Raw genomic sequence first — 18,195 nt, 5'->3', positions numbered from 1 at the left:
GCTCTTCTCATAAACCTAACAATGATGGTGCTACAGGAGACATACCCTGAAATGTTGCACCACTTGTGCTGATTCTACTCCAAAATATGCCTTGACTCCTTCTTCTCCCCAGCACCATGGACCTCGTCCAGGCTTCTATCACCTTTCCTGTGTCACTGTAACAGACTAAAGTGCTCTCCCTATTCTCAGGACTCCAGTCCACTTTCCCTCTGCCACAGACTTATCCAACAAAAAGCCTTGCTCTTTATATCACCTCTTGCTGTAACACTGCCATAGAATCTAAATACAATGGGCTTTCTCAATCTAGCTTCAATAGCAACCCCTCATCCCCTGATATCTGAGAATACCTACCCATTTTGAATTTGTCACCTTTTTTTGAACACCTGACTTCCTACCTTGGCACATGATAGTCCCCAAATCAGAATGATCCTCTGCCGCCTTCACCCCTTTATCCACCCTAACACTCTTCGTCACCTGCAAACTCTTATGGTCATTTTATATGCCAACTTCTTAGCAAAGCTTTCCTCAATTCCTCCATTCAGAGTTTGTTGCTCCATCCTAACAGTTGTCTGGCTTAAAGAAAATAGAAGGGCATTGGAGGGCGATAGTAATCAGAATTGCAGATTTAAAGGATTGCCCTGGCTACTATGGGGAGCAAGAGCAGATACAGAAGGACTGCTTGGAAAGTTAATGAGGTAGTCCAGGTAGTGATATCAGAGGTGACTGTTTTCAACTAGGGTGAACAACGGATATAGAAGTATGCCCACAAGATTTGGTGATGGATTAGATGAGAGGGACAAAGAAAAAGGAAGTATCAAAAATGACCCCTAGTTTTCCAGTACAAGTGCTGGGTAGTGTGCCATGCCATTTACTGAAATAAAGAATACCGGAAGAGTTTCTAGTTATTGTTATTTGTGCTTATTGTATTTTGCGTTGTTTTTGTAGTTGGTGGAGGCGGTTTAGTTTTAGATGTTGAAGTTGAAGTGCCTATTTGATACCAAGGTAGAGTTATTAATACATGGGAGTTAGGGACCAAGGTCTAGATTTGAGATATTATTCTGGAAGGTATTGGCATATAAATGGCAGTCCTATATAAGAGAGATTGAATCTGCCTGGGGAGAGCACACAGAGTAAGAACGGGGCCTGGAACTCATCCTGCTACTGTTTTTTCCCTCCTTTCTTCCCTAGTCAAATTATTTAATGGGGTTATATATACCTGCTGCCTCTACTTTAATACTCCCACTCTGTCTTTATGACTCATATAATTTGACTCTGTTATTCCTGCTCTATGAAAATTATTCTTAATTGGCTCTAAAGACTCTTAGTTGTCAAAATCACTGGCTTTTTCCATTTCCTGTTCTCCACAGCCTCTCTAAAGTATGACATACTGCCAATCACTACCATTCTTAAAATGTTTAATTTTTTTTAACTTTTATCATTCTACCATATTCTGATTCTCTCCTCTGCTTTCTTTTCTGTCTCCTTTACTGTCTTCTCTCCACCTTTCACCATCTAAGTGTGAATGTATCCTACAGATCATATTTCAGATATTTGTGCTTCCATTCCTAAGCCATTTGGTGATCTTACCGACTTCTCCAACTTCAACTCTTCACCTATTACTTACATGCACATGATCGTAACATCTTTATTACTAGTCCTGACTTCTTCCCTCCTTTGTTCTCTCTCTCGTGCACGCGCCCTTTTACTCTCATAGAATAGAGTCCTACATTTCCAACTGCTTATTAAACAACATACCATCATCTCAAGAGCAATTAACCTAAAATAATATCTATTTTCTCCCCTAACCTCAACTTAACTGAGTTTCCAGACTTCTTATTTATGATAATGCTGTGCAACCATTCTCCCTGACACCCAGGTCCCAAATCTTACATTACCCATTAGACAGCATTGAAAATGTTATTTTAAGTTGCCTCTCACTTCCCACATCTAATAATCTCGAAGTTATATTGATACTTCTTTCTCTTTCTAATGTTTTTTTCTTTCCATTGCTATAGCCACTACTGTACACTAGACTTTTATCATCTTTTTTTTTTAGGCAAGTGAAAAAGTTTTTAAATTAATTGTTCTATCTTCAACCACTCTCTTTTCTATCTATCATACTGGTTACAATCAGCATTATCTTCCTGAACTATTACTTGGAATTCCCATTTCCCATCTCAAAAACTTAGAACAGCTCCTTGTAACTATAGGATAAAGCCCAGACTCCTTGGCTTAGTCTTCCAAAATCTGGTTTCGTCCTTCTTTTAAAGCTCTAATTTCCACTACCCTCCTACATTAACTCTCTGTCCCCTGGATAGTTCATGCATTTTCCAGTCTCTGATGCATCAGTTCCTCACATCTGAAATAACTTGCTTACTCTTCTCCAAATTTGTATGCCCTTGAAAGGCCAACACACATCTCACATCTTCCTTGAATTCTCTGACAGTCTCCATCTGGAAATAATTATTTCCTTGTTCAGAACTGACTGTCTCTGCCACTTAGTAGGCATTTAACATTCAGGTTTATTTCATTTCCTCACCATGGCTCACTCCTTAGGTATAAGACTCTATATAGAGTTATTTATTGGTTGCTCATTAATAGCTTTAAAAATACTCAGAATCAAACTTTAAAATTCCAAGTTACTAGAGAATGTGATACTACTATAGTTCCACTATTAACTGTAATCATTGTGGCATCAGTTAGTTCAGAAAATAGTTCTAGAAAATCTCTAGATTTTGGAAAGTTAACTAGATATATTTATATTCTAAAACACAGACTTGCTTCCGGAAACTCTAAAGTACAAACATAAAAAGAAAAGGAGTTAGATGGTGATGTCGTTGAAGAATATTTTTAAAAAAATATTTTAACAGAAATGCAAGAAAGAAAAATTCAAGTTACAACAAATATCATTAACTACAGTTCACTGGCTTGTGACTCATCAAATTTCATGTGAATTAGTTCAAATTTCACTGTAACATGATTCCATGTATTGGCTAAAACAATCTCTTAAAAGGATGGTGAATGCTTGATATAATCCAACTTAAATCAGTAACCATATTCCCAATTAAGAGAACCAGCCAGTTTGATAATATGGACACTTTGGAGAAATATTTATGTTATTTGCAACCTGTCAGTTTAGTTACTTCCACTGTAGGGAAACTCTAAGTTTATACCTAAATAAGCGAGTGTGTACTTTATTAAATTTTCTGTACCTCTGAGTGTGCTGAGGCCCCAAATCCTTCTAAAACCCTTTGAGACAGTGTGGTTTAGATATTCAGCAGGCCTCAGTGAGTCCTTGCCCCTCCAGACAGCCTCCCACATCTGCAGAGGCTGAGCCTTGACCTCATTTTGCTCTGTAGTATTTGATAAATGCATAACTGTAAATGAGGTGAGATATTCTATTGGGCATGTTTAGAAATCAACCAAAGTTTTCCAAATTATTTCAGAATGAATCCTTTTTTGTGTTTGTTTTTGTTCTAAGACGTTTTCGCTGTTGATTATAGACGGGTCCATAAGATCTTTGGGGAAAATTTTTTTTCTATGTAGTATACCCGTGCCTGGAATATATTGTTCTGTGCCAGATATAATGAAGCCACTCAAGAAATAGTCATTAAGTTGAATTCTTATCCCTGGAACAAATAAACGGTATCCAAGAAGGATAGGGTCTAAATTATTGGGCTCTCTTTGAAGTGGAAAATTTGTTTCAGAAGTCAACTAGGTAAAGAAGTACAGTTGTTCTCCTGGGATGACTTTTGAAATGAAAGCTGACCACAAGGGAGATCACTATGACAGGCCTTAACCCTGTTGGATTTAATCACCTATGAAAGATCTTTCCCTGTTGTGCACATCAGGAGGCTTATAAATTGGATGCAGGCAACTCAATCACTTTCAAAAGTCAGCTCTCTACAAAGGGATTGGAAAGAATGGTTTCATAATTCCTATAGTAAGAGGAGCTGCCACAGTAAAATAGCAGCAGTTGGGGTTAGGTAGGCCCCCTTTCCCATGCAGATTCCCCAGTAAGTGTTTTTGTTTCTTGGTTTTGTTAAAGTAAGATCCAAGTTATGGTTTCATAATTTCCCCATCACTAGCCCTGAAATGAAGTTACTACAGCCCTTAAGCTGGAAGGACTCCACTAGCTGCATAGCAAACCTTTGTCCAAGATTCAAACCAAACTGAATGCTTGAGGGTTTGGGTTGTTTTGAGTTTTCTAAACTTCAAGCTTAAATTTTCATGAACCTTATTGCACTTTCTGATCTTTTCTGGGAGAGAGAGTGGAAAAACTGACCTCCTTGATGCCAGTGTTAGAAGCAGTTCTCCAAGGTTGTAGCTAACTGCATGGAGAGAAGGCAGAGGCCTAGACAGGAATATAGTCAGATGGTCGACTCTGGAACTATTCTCTAAAATTTTCTAAATTTTTAAATTTTCTAAATTTCTTACATTCTTTTCTCCTAAAACCTATCAATTAAAACATTTAGTGGCAAAATTGGAGTACAGTGTCCCTAAAAACGATAGCAGAATGAAAAAAGCAAGCCAGTACTTTTAGTTCAGAATTGAAATAAAATAACTATTACCTATCGTAACAATAATAACTACTAGTAAACAAACATGGCAACATCTTCAGTGCCACCCTGGGAGAGGAGCTAAATGGGAGAGAGGAATGTTCCGATTTAAGCCTTTGGGCTTAGAAAGTTCACTGAATTCTACGGATCCACAAAAATGGAGTAGAACTGTATGAAGAAAAGAAGTTGTGCAAGAAGCAAAGAAAGTAGGAGTTAAAAAGACTTCATAGCAGAGCCATTCTGAGTGGTAAAAGCAATGTAAGCCATGGATCAGACATACAATCAAGAACTGTGTCATTCTCCATAAGTGTCCTGCAGTGCTGGCTTGCATGGATGCCAACTCAGAGACCAACTCCATCCAAGAGAGCGTCAGAGCTCTGTATTGACGGTCTATGTCAAGAGGGAGTTTCAAAGAAGACTGACCCACCAAAATCAAGGATGAAAAAAGGGCAAATGTAACCACGACATCACCAGTACTGTGATAAGTTGCTCATACACAATTCCATTGTGGCTAAATACAAAACCAAATGCAACCGAAGTTGCTTGGCATAAACTTTTGCTTAATAAACAAACACCATATTAACCCAGCCAAAGCCTCTCTCTTAGGAAAGGAAGTCATTTGCAACCAAGCCAGATTCTGACTGATTTTCTCCACAAGCCCGGAGGAACAGCATCATGTTAGAGGTACTGGGACCTAAGCCTCCTCACTTCTCCCAGTGGAACCCCCTTAACCAAGCAAAACCTGGATGTTTATCTAAAAGGATTAACTAAGGCAAGGCTGTGCATCTGATTCAGATGCTTAATCTCCCTTCCACCACCAATATTTGGAGATAAAAAATATTTTTACTCAAATTTTTGTAAATATTATCATGAAAAGCCATAACTATTCATAACAATTCTCTGAAGGGGAGCGGGTTCAAACAACACTGACCACAGGCCAATCATCAGGTGTGGGGAGTTCTAGGGTCATGACGAAAAGGAAACTGCTAGTCACAGGCAAAACAGGAATGTTGAAAATCAAGGAAGTAGATGAAAACGTGCATTGGTGCAGGCGGTAGTCACAACCTGCAGCTGTGGAATCAGTGGGAATCAGTAACAACATGGCTAGGGATAAAATAAACTATGTGAGTTTTAAATCATTTTTTAAAAAGCTATTCCTCCATTAAAGCATACCCCTCATATGAATTCTGGTATAATTAAAGCAGTAGGGGTGAGTTGTTTTATTTTTAGTTCATTATTTTTCCATTGCAAGGTTTAATATATAAAAAAAAATCAGAATATAGATAAGCACAAAGAAAATAAATACATGTATTTTGACTACCTATAATTCTACCATGCAAAAATAACACTCTTGACGCTTTGGTGCATAATCTGACTCACACACACACACACACACACACACACACACACACACACACAAATATATGCTTAGTGTTTTTAAAAGGTATCCTAAAATGGTTTTGTAGCTTTTTAAATTAAATACTATATTAAAAACATCTATAATATATACCTACATCGTCACTCTGAGTCACCACATAGTATGGCTGTACTCTAACTTGTTTAGCCAATTTCCTACTTATGGTCATTTAAATAGTTTAAATTTTTCAAAAAACATTTTTGTTTATATTTCTTGCATATTTCGATTATTTCCTTAGAAAGGATTTCTACATTTGGAATTACTTTCATCTCTTTTAGAGGTATTGTACTACATATTTTTAAATTACCTGATAGAAATATTACAATATATACTTCCACTAGCAGCATGTGAGAGTCCTTATATATCTACATCTTTGCCAATATTGACTTTTAGCATTCTTCTAAATCACTGCCAATCTAACAGGAAGATTACAGAAACTTACTGGAGTTTACCGCATTTCTTTATTAGAGAGATGGCTTTTCTTTTAATGTTTGTTTTTGGTTTTACAGTTTTGTTGTTACTCTGCCACACAGAAATTGAATTTGAATATTTATAGGACATAAGTATATTCTCTAATAGTATACTTTTGGGATTACATATAGGTCTTTTCCTACCATAAGATTATCTAACCATTTTATGTTTTCTCCTAGTCCTTCTATAGTTTGGCTTTCAATAATTTAAATATTTACTTTTATCTAGGCTGCATTTTTCTATAAGGACCATTAGAGTTCTAACTTCGCTTTCCCCAGTTAGCCCATTTTCTCAGCACCAGTCACATATTGTTACTAGAGAAAGTGTCCATGTGATTCCACTCAGAGGGGACCTTTAAAAACTTGAATTCTTTTAAATAAAACAATTTTTGCTCATTGATTTGAATGCAGTCTTTAGCTTATACTAAATTCTAATAATTATTTGGGAATATTTCTGAGCTTTTCGTTAAATTCCTTTTATCACTAGTTCTGTAGTATTTTACTATTCATACTATTTTAATTATTACAGCTTTTTAAAAGAATATATTATGTGGAGGTAAAGCCCTATTCAGAACTCTTCCTCAAAATGCATAGGCTATTTTCTGAGGTAATCAAGATTTTTTTAAAAAAATATGGTTTTAGTTAGAACAAGTTAAGATTTTTAATAATCTGGGGAGAACTGATATTTGTATAAACCCTCTCCATTTATTCAAGTCTTATATTTTAGTAAATTTTTGCATTTTAAGTCTTTTTAAAAGTGTATTAGGCTTTTGTTTTGAGTCTTTGAAAAGTTTTTTTTCTAAGTGTTTTATAGGTAGTATTCTGTTTTACCACTCTGACAAATGGAATCTTATTTTCCATAGAGCTATACCCAGTATAAGATGACCCTCAAGCTCGATGATTCATTAGAACTCAGAGAATTCAGAAGTTTGTTAAAATCATGGTATGGTTTATTATGGTGAAAGAATAGAGAATAGAAGAGGAAACCAGGATTAAACTTTCAGATGTCCCATCCAATAGAGTAACACAAGACACGATTTTTCCAGTAACAATGTGCAACAACATATGCAAAGTATTTCCAACCAGGAAAGTTCTCCCAAGCTTATGTGTCCAGGGTTTTTCATAGGGGTCATTCATGAAGGCATGCATATATCACTTGCATAACAAATCTTAGTTACACAAGCTCTAGAATCCCAAAGAAAGCAAGTTTTCACTCTACATCACATTTTAGCTTAAGCTACCTGGACAAACTAGTACAGCATGGCTCAAGTCAAGGCCTCAGGCATTAAAAAAAAAAAAATTCTTATTAGAAAAAACATTCCAAGAGCACATTTCCCAGGAGCTAGCCAAAGGCTAGTCCTGAAAATGGACTTTTCTTGGGAATATCCAGGGGTTGAACCACCCAGACCTTCTGATTTAACCTCTTCTTGCATAATATGAGAGCTAATGATATCGTATATTGACACTGGCCCTATCTACCATACTGAACATATTTGTTTTCAATTCTTTTGTAATCTTTCTAGCCAGACACTTATATCATCCATTAACAATGGCAATTTTGTCTTCTCCAATGTGGTAAATAACAGAATATATTTTGTTTCTTGTTGTTAATGCATTTCCTGAAATTTCCAGAACAATGATGAATAATAGTGATAACAATGAACATTGTCTTATTTCTGATAATAGTGAAAATGTTTCAATGTTAATTATTATATTGGTGTTGTATATGACATATGTTTTTTTGCATGTTATTTCTAATTTATTAAGATTTATTTTCATGAATGGCTGTGGAATTTAATTAGGCGTTAGTCAAGATAATCATAAACTACTCAAGAAAATAAAATGTGAGCTAATAATTTTATATCCAGAAAAACTCATCAATGATAAAGAGTACAAATGATTAACAACATGCAAAACTCAGGGAGTATTGTTCCCATGAGTCCTACTGAAGAATCTACCAGAGAATTAGCTTTACACAACCAAAATAACTAGAGAGACATCAATGTAAGTCTAGAAATGAGCACTAAATATATAGTTATTTGTAAAACTAATACTAAATGAGTATTAAAAGGACAGAAGATATTATGTAATAGTTATATGCTCAGATAATGGTCAACTCTTATACAATGCTGAAAAATAAAGTGAGCATATGTAAAAAAATAACACCTTCTTTGAACCCTCCTCAGTAATTACATTGGTAGTGGAAGTATTAGCAGTAGTTCAATAATTTGAGATTGTTATATATGTTAGTTAGGACAAAATAAATGAGTAATTATGAGATCCTATTATCCTCTGTGTCTTCAAGAACTAGGATTTTCACTCAGAGGGAAAAATAGAGGTACAGATATAAAACGGAAGATATTAAGTTAAAAATCCCGTAGTTGAATTTGAATTAGAAACATCAGTATGAATTCATCAGATATTTTTTTTAATATATTATTTCTATTTGCTCTATCTCACTGAAGAGGTTTAGAAAAAATAACCAACCCAGTAGCTATGAAATCTCTGCTACACACATTGCGAAATTCTAACTCTCACTTCTAGATTTTTTGAAGAAATAACAAATTCCAGGTGTAAGGAAAGACATGTACAACATGTATCTGGAATACTGCATCATACCAGATAGCAAGAAAGCTATCAAAGACACAGGAGCCCACATAAAGAAGCTCCCATTGGCTAAAGATGGGATGATGTGAGCTCCAAGTTGGGTGATAATCTCAATTGATTGAAATACAACAAATATGTTAAATCCATGAGTTTGTACTGATATTTAGAAAAAGTAAATAATCACCTTTTGAGGCTGGAGGGAACAAATTCATTATTTTGAGCACTAAATAAAGTAAAAGAATCAAGCATTTATCTTGTATTTCTCATATATACTGTACCACTGGGTAATAAAATATCAGATAAGGAATTCATCTCTTATAAAAGTTTCTAAGTAATAAAAGAAAAAAAGATAAAACTTGAATTAGAATATCACCATTCTTGAACGCCCAATTTTTTGAGTACCAGTGACTGATAACAACACAAATAATTATGTGCTTCTTGATTTAAAAAAAAAAAAAATGAAAACAAAAAAACCTCACTTATACTCTTGCCAGAGAACTAACATGATTCTTATTAAGTCTCTGGATTCTATAACCAATTTGTGTGAAATAAGGAGGGCAAATAGATATGATGAACTTCACATGAGTACATAATCAGCAAAATCCTAACTGGGAAATTCTACAGGTCAAATATCTTGGGTTAATCAATAGATAAACTCTAAGAAAAAGATGGAGGAGAAATCTGTATTTTAAAAGAGATTTAAATGCCAATTTTTTTAATAAGCAAGAGTGAATTATGGTGTCTAGGCATGCACACTTGAGTATTTAAAGGACATTGAAATTCAAAGAACTAGTTATTATAAAAAAAATGACAGTAGTTAACATTTGGAGGAATACTATGGGGTTGAGATTGAGACTGGGCACACAGGGACTTGTACGGTGTATGGAAAAGTTCTATTTACCTGGGTGGTGGTTACTTTATCTATAATAACTAATTAAGGTATACATTTGTATGGTTTTTGTCTGCATTTGTGTATTTTACAATAAAATGGCAAAACATTCCACAAAATATTTGCTATTCGCATAGTTTACTAGTCATACACAAATTGCCTTATTAAAATAAGTACTTAGAAAATGTTTCTGTCATGTCTTAAAATGAGGAAACTAAACTATGTAAAGAAATAAGTCCAGTTTGCATGATGACATCCTTCATCAAGTGGCATTAACCATTCATGCTAGTATAACATTATCCTGTATTAATAAGGAAACCACATGGTGAACTTTTATTGAAGAACAATGGATACATATGATTCATCTTAATAAGATTTATTGGGTGCCTACTATGTGCTTGATTTTTCTTTCTTGAATGAATGATACTTCAAGTCACAGGAAATATTTGACTAGCTATAATCAAAATTTACCAAAATGTTTTATTATCTTAATCAGTTTTTTCTTTATAAAAGTAGAAAGTCTATTTTCTTAGCTTTCCATACAGCTACATTGAAGTCACATTCATGAAAGCTGACTCATCAGTAATTTCACTCTTAAAACATCCGAGCTTTTCCACCTGCCCTTCATTCACCAGTAATAGTAGCTAGGCAATGGGCAAGACTGTCAACTACCAGTACACTATCCATATTCCTAATTTTCCTAACAGAAGTTCAGAACTATTTGAGATGCCAACTGGTTTCGACTAAAAATTACTTCCTGGCTTCCCTTGAAATAAGGAGTGTGAGAGGTAGGCAGTCATACCGTGTGAGGCTTTAAACTAACATGTGCCATTTTGCCTTTCCCCCCTTCCACATCCTGCCAATCAGGAAAACAGATGACTAGAGTTACAGAAACTATCATGGTGACCTTGAGGATGGAATCCAATACTAAGTATGGCCAAGAAGAAAGAGGGAACCTAGTTTCTGGTGACATTTTAGAGCCATCGCACTGGCCCTGTCCTGATTATTTCAAAACTCCCCTTTGCACAGGAAAACGAAGCCCTCTAACTTATTTAAGTACTTCTATTGTGAATCTCTGTTACTCGGCTAATTATTAAACAATACAATAATTCTTCTGATTATTATGGGTTGTGTCAGCGTCCAACAATAAAGAGCACACACAGATATACCACTTTAGAGAAGTCTGAATTAGTTGCGAAAGTCAATAAGAAGAAAAATAAATTACACACCATACCCACTTCCATATTAAAGAAGAGTTGCTAGGACTTAATAGCATAAGCAAGACTCAATGATTTGAAGGGGAAAACAGAAATAAAATAATAAACAATAGTAAAGTGTCAGTCTTCACGGTTTGTCTTCTAGAACTTTCTATAAAATGCCATTGGTAACATCAGCAGCAGCAACAAAAACATTTATTAGGTAGGCATCTCTATTACTGCAAATTATACAGAAGTAAGTACTGTGTAAATGAATCCGACAGCATGATCTCTGCCTCCTAGGGAAGATTCATATGTGTAAATGCCACAACATATAAAGAGCTTCAAAGATACAATGATTGCCATCAACAGGGAAAATATACTTTTGACAACTGCTAGAATACATTTCTTTCCATCACTGGCAAGACATTGGCTGAAATTCTTCTGGATCTGCTACTGTTCAGTAATGGCAACTGTGTACTCCCAGAATGACTATGGCTTTAAATCACAGGGCTACTGACATAATCTGTGCTCTATATCAGAAATAAGAAAGATAGAAAAAGTGGCCTGAATATTACTAAATTTACTGACTGCAGTAAAACTTTAGATGCTGTCTGTAGACTTGAACTGTAAATTACTATGTAGCTTTTTGTGCCTCCAATACATTAGGATCTAAGAAGCTGGTAGGATAGTACACTTTAGCTAATCAACAGCCCTTTAAATAGCTATGTAAACCCAACACTATGCAGATTATGATTATTTGTATGATTGTCTATTTAATTACTCTCCCATTAGAACATAAGCTACATATAGAAGGGCCTGAAGCTACCTTATCCACTAATGAATCCCAATACCTAGGACAGTGCCTGGCATATATTGTTAGTTGCACGATGACCATTTATTGAATGAATAAAGGTACAAAAGGGTTACAAGAAACAACACTTACGTCTCCCCGCTTAAGTGACAAAATATAAAATAATTACATCTTATTACCCAGATTAATCTTTACAGCTCCCGCTCTCCAGGGCAGTACTATCTGAAAGAATTTTCTGCAGTGACAAAAATGTTGTATGACCATACTATCCAATGTGACAACTGGCCACATGTGGCAACTCAGTACTTAAAACGTGGCCAGCGCAACTACACTCTATTACCCCATCCTCATTTCATGCTATGTAGTCTCATCTGGTTTTTATTAAAATTTAAATTAATAATTTCTTGGGATAACATTCAAGATGGTATAGAAGGCAGAGACCTGTGCATACCTCCTCTAGTGACCATACAGAGACTGTGACAAAACTACAGGGCAACCAGTACACAGAGTCACCAGAGGTTTCACCAAACAGAAGCCCTACAACTAGGACGTGTCAAATAACAGGTCACCTCAAAACAGGTTGGGCAGAGACGAGAAACGGCCCAGTCCCACAACAGCATGTGGCGACTGAGAATCGGGAGGGCCGTCTTGGCTGCAGAGCCACCTCCCCCACTTGAGGATTAAGGGGTGCCAGCTGCGCACTGGGCTCCCCAGCCTAGGGTTCCACTGCTGGAAAGAGAAGTCCCCACAACCTCTGGCTGTGAAAATCAGAGGTTGTGGCTGCATGAGACGGAGGGTGGCAGGAAGTGGAGACCTTCCTCTTAAAGGGTCCCCGCCCAGCCTTACTCACTGACAGGACTGGCACACTCTGAGCTCCAGTGCTGGGGCAGCCACTCCAGGGGCACCAGGGACTTACGGGGAGGCTCTGAGCTATTTGGCTTCAGGATGAGGCCTGGAGGGGCGGGTGACTCCAGGGCAGAGACGAAGGCAGAAGCCATGGTTCCTTCATCAACCTGGATTAACACAAGTTGCTCTGCCCAAGGGATTCCTGAGACTCCACCTCTCTTAACTAGTGGGCCCACCCAAGCCACTTCTAGTGATTTGTTCCACACAAATGGGTTGTCTTGGCTCCTGCTAAGAACTTTCATAAAATCTCTCAAAGCCTCACAAAACCCAAAGAAGCAGTATCTGGCCTCTGCATGCTCCGTACCTCTTGCTGAGCAGCCCCAAGCCCCACACCAGTGGCAGCCAGCCTCAGTTTCAGACTTGGCCCCTTGACGCACCTATACACCCAGCACGGGTGTCAGACATATGTGGATCACCTGGTGACTCTGACCAGATGGCCCCAGAGGTGCACAGGCTGCAGCTGGACTTGGCCTGCAGCTGAATTTGGCCTACAGCTGGACTCCTCACAGGTCTGTGCCAAGGGACCCCACAGCACCCTATTACATAAAGCCACTTTACTAAGACTGGGAGACTTAGGAGCCGTTCCTTCCTAATACATAGAAACAGCCAAAATGGGGAGACAAAGAAGCATGTTCCATGTGAAAGAACAGAACAAAGCTCCAGAAAAAGAATTTGCTGAAATGTAGACAAGCAATATACCAGATCCAGAGTTTAAAACACTGGTTATAAGGATTCCCAAGGAACTTAGGGGAAGAGTAGATGAACTCAGTGAGAACTTTAACAAAGAGATAAAAAATATAAAAATGGAGATGGAAAACATAATAGGGAGCCAGCCAGAAATGAAGAATACAATATCTGAGATGAAGAGTACATTAGAGGGAATCAACAAAGTAGATGAAATGGAAGATTGAATCAGTGACATGGAAGATAGGGTAGCAGAGGACAACCAATCAGACGGCAACAAGAAAAAAAGAATCCTAAAAAATGAAGATAGTTTAAGAAGCCTCTGGGACAACATCAAGTGTGCAAACATTGGCATCATAGGGATACCAGAATAAGAGAGAGAGCAAGGAATTGAAAACCTATTTGAAGAAATAATGATGAGTAAAATAGACATACTCACTTGATGAAAAGAAACAGACATACAACCCTAGGAAGTTCAGAGAGTTCCAAACCAGATGAACCTAAAGAGGCCCACACCAAGACACATCATCATCAAAATGCCAAAGGTTAAAGACAAAGAGAGAATCAAAAGCAGCAAGAGAAAAGCAAATATTTACCTACAAGGGAGCTCCCATAAGGCTGTCAGCTGATTTCTCAACAGAAACTTTGCAGGTCAGAAGGAATTAGCAGGAAATAGTCACTGATGAAAAGCAAGCACCTGCAACCAAGATTACTTTACTCCGCAAAGCTATCATTTAGAATCAAAGGACAGATAAAGAGCTTCCCAGGCAAGAAAAACGCTAAAGGAGTTCATTACCACCAAGCCAGAATTATAAGAAATGTTGGAAGGACTTCTTTAAGAAGAAAACAACATGTGTAAATAGTCTAAATAAAGAATGGCAATAACTACATATCTGTCAACAAGTACTTCAAATGAAAAAGAATTAAATGCTCCAATCGAAAGATAGGGTAGCTGAATGGATAAGAAAACAAGACGCGTACATATGCTGCCTACAAGAGACTTGCTTTAGATTAAAAAATACACACAGACTGAAAGTAAAGGGATGGAAAAAAGTATTTCATGATGGCCCTAGAAGGTAGTGTGCTGAGTGGAATAAGTCAGATAGAGGAAGACAAATGCCATATAATTGTGGAATCTAAAGAACAAAACAAACAGAAACAAACTCGTAGATACAGAGAACATTTTGAGGGTGACCAGATGGGAGGCGGTTTGAGGGGCTGGTGAAAAAGGGAAAAGGGATTAAGAAGTGCAAGTTGGTAGTTACAAAATAGTCATGGAGATAGAAAGTATAGCATAAGGAATATAGCCAATAATATTATAATAACTATGTATGGTGTCAAGGGTGCACTTGACTTATTGGGGTGATCATGTTGTGATTTATATAGGTATATATAATAACTATGTTGTACACCTGAAACTAATATAGCATTGTATGTTAACTATAACTGAAAATTTTTTTAAATTATTTTTAAAAATTTTTTAAAAATTATTTTAAAAATAATTTCTTGGAGTTTGAAGTAGAGAATGGGGAATCCTAACTTATAACTTTCCATTACCACTGCACCCCAAAGTATACAGAACTAACAGAAATCCAAGAAAGATGGTTAATAGGTTGTTTGCCAGGTAATTCCACTCTGCCAAATTATAGTTAAAGAAAGGAGAGAAGAGAGTTTAGCCATCTTTAACTATCTAGAACACTAACAGCATTTCAAGTACATATTAAAAATTAAGATAACAAAATCAAATATTTAGAATACAAATAAATCCACGGAAATGCTATCTCCATAACAGTGTTAAATAGGCAGATCATAATCAAGCCCACACAGTGCTGGATGGCTAACTGAACAGTCATACTGCAGAAGAGTCATTCAGTTATTCAAAGGATATTTATTGAGTGCTTACTGTGTGTCAAACACTATATAGAGCACTAGGAATACAACAACGAACAAACTGATAAAATCCCTGTTTTCATGGAGTCTACATTTTGGTGGACAGAGATAACCAGTCAACAAAGAAACAAGTAAAGTATAGAGCACGTCAGGTGGTCCTACATTCTACTGAGAAAACAGAAAGCAGGGAAGAGGGCTGCAGCACACAGGGAAAGGGCTCACTAGGGAAGACGTTACTGAAAAGGTGACCTTTGAGACAAGACTTGGAGGTAAAGGGGCAAGCCAGCAGATACCTGAAGAAAGAGAGTTTCAGGTGAGAAAACAGGAGTTCAAAAATTAGCAAATAGACCAATGTGTCTGTAGCAGAGAGGGCAAGTTTAGGAGTGCAGAAGAGATCAGAAAGTCAGAGAGAGCACCAGATCAAAGAGAGGCTCAGAGACAAATATAAGGATCTGAAATGTGATTCTACGAATTATGGGAAATCGTCAAAGGCTTTTGAATCAACGAGTGAATTGATCTGCCTTGCATTTTCAGAGGTCTACTCTGGATGCACCATTGAAAAGAGATTGCTGGGAGAATGGAGGGGGTGGCGTGGGGGTGGGAGTGAATGGAACAAAATGGACAAAATCCCCTCCCCTCAGCACATTCTAATGACTGGAAGGCCGGTAATTCTCAATCTTACAAAGGACTTTGCTTTAGTTATTTAATTACATAATATATACAACCTGTTAAAAGATGATTACATGGATACCTGCCACGACGACAAATGATCAATAAGCAGCTGCTTCCAACAGACATGTGTCAAGTATATGCTACACTGGGTAAGATGAGAAACAAGAGGCTAGCTTGTTAAGCATGATTCTACATACTTAAATCTCTAAAGAGGGGGTGGGTGCCTCCACAATCTACCAGTAAAAAGGTTTCACAAAAGGTCTTGACTAATAAGCTACTGTATTATCAAAAGGAAAGTCCAGTTAAATCAAGGCTATAAAGCTTCACAGCTATTCCTCAGTAACCCATGTCACCCAGAAACCTCTGGTTTTCCAGGAAATGTTAATAGCCAATAGAAATCTCACAGCAACTATTTTAAAACAACAGCAGAAACATCATCTATATATGAGGTGGTTAAGAGCACAGACTCCTGAGATAGAATGTCTGAGTTTGAATCCTACCTCCTCCACTAGCGAGAGATATGACCTTGAACATGTGGCTTAGTCTCTACCTCATAGGGTTGTTGTGAGAATGAAATGAGCTAAGGTGTGAAATATTCTTAGAATAAAGCTAGGCACACAGGAATGCTCAGTAAGTGTTTCTTTACAAGTGTAATGACATTTATTGAACACGTACTATGTCCCAGGAACTACTGAGGGCTTACGTAGCCACTCTCACAACAACCTTTCAAAGGAGCTGCTATTGTTATCTGAATTTTGCAGGAGAAAAAAACAAACACAGAAAGGTTAAGTAACATGATCATGTGCATACAAGAGGCAAGGCTGCAATTCAAACCCAGACACTCTGGCTCCACAGCACAGGCTCTTAAACTATGCTATTCTGCCTCCCACTTGCTAGAGCTGATCATATCTATACTTGTGGTAGGCCAAAATATAGCCCCCAAAAGTATCCATGTCAAATCTCTATAAACTGTGAATGAAACCTGATTTGGAAAAAGAATCTTTGCAGATCTGATTAAATTAAGCATCTTGAGATGAAGAGATATTTCCAGATTATCTTGGTGGGCCTTAACTGCCATCACATGAATCCTGTTAGGAAAGGGGCAGAGATTATTACAGACAGACACACAGAGGATAGACACAGAGGAGAAGACCATGTGAGAGAGATGCCAACAGCCTCCAGAAGCCAGAAGAGGCAAAAAAGAATCCTCTAGAGCCTGTAGAGGAAACGTGGCCCTGTCCATAGCTTGATTTCAGACTTCAGGCCTCCAGAAGTATGAGAAAAAAAATGTCTGTTGTTTCAGGCCATCAAGTTTTATAATGTTACAGCGGCCACAGGAAATGCAATGCTCTATATAATATTCCAGAGCCGATCATACCTTGTACTGTCTGTTCTCTTGATTAACAAAAAATGATTCACACATTTATCTTTAATTAGTTGAAAGTCTATTATGTGCCAGGCTCTGTTCTTCAGAGTGGGGATAAAAAGGTAAACAAAGTCCCTACCTTCATGGACACTGGGGGAGATGCACAGTAAACATGTAAACGATTAAGAGAATTTTAGAAAATAATAAGCAGAGTAGAGAAAAACAGTGACATGGAATAGGGAATGACTGGGAAGGAGGCTCTTTAGGAAGGGGCATCCAGGAAGCACTGTTAGAAACCATGACATCTAAGTTGAGCCTCATGCAAATGAGGGGTAAATGTGCATATGAGTACTAGGAAGAGGAATCTCTTGACAGAGGGAACAGGGCAAAGATCTGGAGCCAAAAATCATCTTGGCATATCAGAGGAACAGAAAGTGTGATGAAAGAGGTAGGCGTGGACCAGTCCATGTAGGACATTTGTATTGATTATTTATTGCTACAATAATGGTGTGTAGCAAGCACATACAAAACGTCATGTGTACAGCTTGTGCTTCTGGGGTCAGCGGGGAGTCCACTAGGCAGCTCTGCTGACCTCAACAGGACTTGCTCTAGTGTTTTGTGTTTACACGTATGTCTGAACGAGGATGTCTTCAGCTGTGGCGACTGGGGCTCCACTCCACATGGCCGTCTCTGCAGCAGGCTAGCAGGGGAATGTTCTCATGGTG

At 37.4% G+C, this 18,195-nt stretch overlaps 1 long non-coding RNA gene across 1 annotated transcript in view; it reads right to left on the bottom strand.

The window, feature by feature from the left end:
* LOC107501165 overlaps positions 1-18,195 on the bottom strand; it is a 38,485-nt gene that overhangs the window by 12,440 nt on the left and 7,850 nt on the right. The window lies entirely within an intron of this gene.

The sequence above is a fragment of the Rousettus aegyptiacus genome, unplaced genomic scaffold (assembly GCF_014176215.1).
Source record: "Rousettus aegyptiacus isolate mRouAeg1 unplaced genomic scaffold, mRouAeg1.p scaffold_m13_p_2, whole genome shotgun sequence".
Classification (NCBI taxonomy): Eukaryota; Metazoa; Chordata; class Mammalia; order Chiroptera; family Pteropodidae; genus Rousettus; species Rousettus aegyptiacus.
The sequence above is the reverse complement of the archived record's forward strand: the minus strand, read 5'-3'. Positions and strand labels throughout refer to the sequence as shown.